Here is a 4,922-nt window from a genome sequence, read left to right as displayed (position 1 = left end):
CCGCTCGTCCCGCTCCGCTAAACGCTCCGGCCGGCAACCGCTGCCGTTGCCATAGAGACACGCCCGGAGATCATTGAGATGAGACGGCGAGCTAGAGCGTCGCAGCAGCGCGTGACGGATTTGGACGCCATCTTGATAGTGGCAGAGCAGGGGCGGGGTTCCAGGGCTTCCCTGCCCGGGCCGGGGCTGCCCCGCTCTCTCCCGGGGGTGGGGGCGGAGCGTAATGGGAGGGAGGGGCTAGCTCAGGGGTTTGCAAACTGGGGGTCGGGACTCCTCAGGGGGTCACGAGGTTATTACATGGGGGTCGCGACCTGTCAGCCTCCACCCCAAACTCTGCTTTGCCTCCAGCATTTATGTTAAATATATAAACAAGTGTGTTTAATTTATAAGGGGTGGGGGTTGGCTCTCAGAAGCTTCCTATGCCAAAGGGGTCACCAGTACAAAAGTTTAAGAACCACTGAGCTAGATGGATAGAGCTGTGGGCTGCTATCGGAAGGGGGCTGGCCTAAGGGATTGGGGGCAGGGCATTGGGTGGGGCTGGTTTGGTGGAGTTAGGGGAGGGTGTTGGGATGGGGCTGACCTGGGCGGCTGGCCTGGCCCCCAATTCCCGGTAGGGTTACCATTCGTCCGGATTCCCCCGGACATGTCCGGCTTTTTTCATTTAAAAATAGCGTCCGGGGGCAATCTGTCAATGTCCGGACTCCCCCCCCATGCAGAGCGTGCAGGGCTTACAGGGCAGCCGGCCGGATGGTGCCACTCGCACGGGCTCCGGCAGCCAGAGCTCTTCCTTCACTTCCCCCTCCTCTCCCCTGCAACTTGAGACCAGTTCCCTCCCTCCCCCCGCCCTGCATTCACAGATCGCCGGCCTGGCAGTCTGGAGCTCCGACCCTGATCCCCTCCCCCGCTGCCAAGCCCGCTGCTCTGCAGCACAATAAGGGGGCCGGGGGTCAGAGAAGCGGCAGGGAGGTTCTGGGGGGGGTAGTCAAGAGACAGGGAGCAGGGTTGGATGGGTCAGGAGTTTGGGGGGGGGCTGTCTGGGGGTTGGGGGTGTAAGGTTTTGGGCAGTCAGAGTACAGGTGGGGGGGGTCTCAGGAGGGGGCAGTTAGGGGACAAGGCACAGGGAGGCTTAGGTAGGGGGTGGGGTTCTGGAGGGCAGTTAGGAGCAGGGGTCCCAGGAGGGGGCAGTCAGGGGACGAGGAGCGGGGGGGGTGTTTGGGAGTTCTGGGGGGGGCTGTCAGGGGGCAGAAGTGGGGAGAGGGATCAGAGCAGTCAGGGGACAGGGAGCAGAGGAGTTTAGATGGGTCGGGAGTTTTGGGGGGGGCTGTCAGGGGGTGGGGAGTGGTTGGATGGGGCGTGGGAGTCCCAGGGGTCTGTCTGGGGGTGGGGGTGTGGATAAGGGTTGGGGCAGTCAGGGGACAGGTAGGGGGTAGAGTCCTAGGGGGCCAGTTAGGATGTGGGGAAGGTCTCAGGAGGGGGCAGTCAGGGGACAAGGAGCAGGGAGGCTTAGGTAGGGGGTGGAGTCCTGGGGGGCAGTTAGGGGCAGGGGTCCCAGGAGGGGGCAGTCAGGGGACAAGGCGTGGGGGGGAGGGTTGGGGGTTCTGAGGGGGCAGGAAGTGGGAGGGAGTGGAAGGGGCTGGGGCGGGGCTCCTCCCGTCCTCTTTTTTGATTGTTGAAATATGGTAACCCTACAATTCCCCCCAGCCACACCTGCCTCCCGGCTTCACTCTCATTCTCTAGGTGTCATTTCTCATCCCATCCTAGACTAGACTGCCACCAGGAGCGCTCCCAAATCTGGGGCAGCCTGTGCTTGAGTCTGCAGAGAGCCTGAAACAGTAGCTCTGATGCATGTCTCCTGCCACATCTCTGTCCGTGGATGTGTTGACTCTGAAACGAAGTCTATAGAAATGAGAACACAGAACGGCTTTGTTGCTGGGAAATGCATTGGAAACTTTATGTTTCCCCCTTTCTATTTATTTGCCCACAAATTTATGCTGGGCTTGCTACAGGGCACAGACCCTGAGGAACACTACTGATGCTATACAAAGCCCTACAGTCAAGAACCAGGACTGAGCTCTACTATGCAGACAGTGGGGTAGAAGGTGAAAGGGAGCACTGGATTAGCAATGGCTTTTTTTTACATAGCACGGCTCTTCCCAAGACACAGAGGCAGGAACTTCCCCATTCATCTCAGTGTTAACTCTGAAACATGAAAATCCCCAACGATGGGGGATTCCACACTGTTCATCCACAAGCCCTTCCTGTTTTCTGGATCCCACCTGCTGCGGCCCAGTATCCCCATCCATTGCTCCTTGTGCAGCCCAGCTGCCATTGGCCCAATCCACTGGCCTGTAGTTTGCTGTCACTTCTTGCCATGGCACTCGATTCCCAGGTGAAATAGCTTCTTGGTTGGAGCCTCGTCCCATCACAGGCAGAACAGCCTGGGTTAGTTGCTGATCCCTTTCGACTGCTCAAGGCCCTTCCTGTTGGACCTGCTTCATGGTCACTCCTTTCCCCAGCTGGGACACTGCTGCTGTGCTATAGATTCTTGACTGTGCTCTAGCTCCTAACCACCTGGTCTCCGACTGATGCCATCTCCCCCTGGGTCTCCCCACACTCTACATATCTAAATCTCCCTCTTGCAGCTTCACTAGGTGTACCCCTCCAACAGTTCCCACCCAGCCACACCTCTCCTGGCCTTCGCTCTGGTTCTGCACAGCAGCCTGCTGGGACCCCAGCCAGTTGGCTTTATCTAGCCTCCTGGGCTGCCCCAGACTGCTAAGGCAAGGAGGAGTTGGCTTAGCTATAATGTGGGCCACGCCATGATCCCCCACCCTCATACCCTTTAAAAGATCCAAGGAGGCATCAGCTCAGGTCAGGAGCGGATTTACTATGAAACAAACCGTGCGGTGGCATGGGGCCCCCCAATGACAGGGGGCCCCCCAAAATGCAGGACAAATATCTGACAACCTGCCCCCAAGTCCCGGCCGGCAGTGCAGCAGGGTGCAGGCAGGCAGGCTGGCTGCCTGCATGCCGTGGCCGGTGGCCCCAGCCCCACACTGCTCCCGGAAGCGGCCAGCAGCTGGCACATCACTGTGTGCCCCTGGCGGGGGGAGAAGGGGAAGGAGGTGGCTCTTCTAGGTTCGGCTCACCACCCTAGGGTTAGGGTTCCTATGGGTAGGGCTCCCCTCCCTAGGGTTAAAACAAACCTAAGTACATCTTCACATAATGCATAGTCAAACTGGAACTAGTTGCCAGGGGAAGTTGTGAAGGCCAAAAATATAACTGGGTTAAAAAAGAATTAGATACGTTCATGGAGGACAGGTCCACCAATGACTATTAGACAAGATGGTCAGGTATACAACCCCATGCTCTGGTTGTCCCTAAACCTCTGCATGCCAGAAGCTGGGACTGGAAACAGGGTTGATCCTGTTCTGTTCACCCCCTCCAAAGCATCTAGCACTGAAGACAAGATACTGGGTTAGATGGACCCCTGCTCTGACCCAGCATGGCCGTTCTTATGCATTTAAGTAGTTAATGTTAGGCACCTTGTTGTGAACATTTTTTGTCTTGGTGGAAATGGGCACTGAAACAGGACTGCCAGAACAAAGCGGGCTAGAGGGCCATGGCCCCATCACTTTTAAAAGTGGGATGGCTACACTCTCCCTCTTTACTGGCTGTAAGGGCAAGCGATGGTGGGAGGCATGGCCAGCTCCAGGCACCAGCTTGCCAAGCAGGTGCTTGGGGCGGCCACTCCGGAGAGGGACGGCACGTCCAGCTATTCGGCGGATGGTCCCTCACTCCTACTTGGAGCGAAGGACCTTCTGCCGAATTGCCGCCGCAGATCGCGGCCTGTGATGGGATTGGAGTTACTACAGATAATTCTTTCCTGGGTGTCTGGCTGGTGAGTCTTGCCCACATGCTCAGGGTTTAGCTGATCACCATATTTGGTGTCAGGAAGGAATTTTCCTCCAGAGCAGATTGGCAGAAGCCCTGGGTTTTTTTTGGCCTTCCTCTGCAGTGTAGGGCACAGGTCACTTGCTGGAAGATTCTCTGCACCTTGAAGTCTTTAAACCATGATTTGAGGACTTCAATAGCTCAGACCTAGGTTTGATACAGGGGTGGGTGAGATGCTGTGGCCTGCATTGTGCAGGAGGTCAGACTAGATTATCATAATGGTTCCGTCTGACCTTAAAGTCTATGAAAGCATTGTAGCTATTCTGGTGCCAGTCCCTCTATAGTAACTAACCTGTTTACACTCCAACTGGAGCTAGTCACTAGACAAGGCCAGGTCTCTTGCCTTTGGTCGTGGTGTGCAAGCAGCCTTGAACAATGGCAGAGGGAGGTGAGCTATGCCTGCAGGGGGTTAGAGCATTGGCTAGCTCACTGCTCTGAGCAAGCAACAAGCCAAGCCTGCCTCTGACAGGTCCCACTCCAACATGACGGGCCTGAAGCTAGGCTAGCTGCCCATGCTCTCAGACAGCTCTAGATCTGGGCAAGAGGCCAGTTCTTGTCTCCCCCCCCCCCCCCCCTGAAGTTCAGTTTGAGTAGAACTGAGGCACTCTGTAGGCATGTGTTGATTTTCACCCACCCCTTTGAAAGCTGAACATTTTTAGGAAGAGGAAGATTTCCCCCCACTGTAGTGTGTTTGAAAAGGATGAAATGGAAAGAGCTGAACCAGGTCTAATTGCTCCTTATGCCAGCAATGAGTCCAACCCCCGCAGTGCTTCCCCAAGGGCTGAGGTGATGAGCCACTCAGCTGAGTGCCAAAGCGCCACCTTCCTAGTCTAAGAGCTCAGCTGACCTTCCTCCCAGGGCCACCCACCCAGCGGTCAGAAACTCAAGCTTCAGTGAGCACACAGACCTCTCCAGGGTGCTGGCACATGAGCCCAAGTTGACCAAGGTTTGATCAGTCCAGCCCCCAT

The sequence above is a fragment of the Chrysemys picta genome, chromosome 2, assembly GCF_011386835.1.
Source record: "Chrysemys picta bellii isolate R12L10 chromosome 2, ASM1138683v2, whole genome shotgun sequence".
NCBI classification, from domain to species: Eukaryota; Metazoa; Chordata; order Testudines; family Emydidae; genus Chrysemys; species Chrysemys picta.
This window is presented reverse-complemented; position numbering follows the sequence as displayed.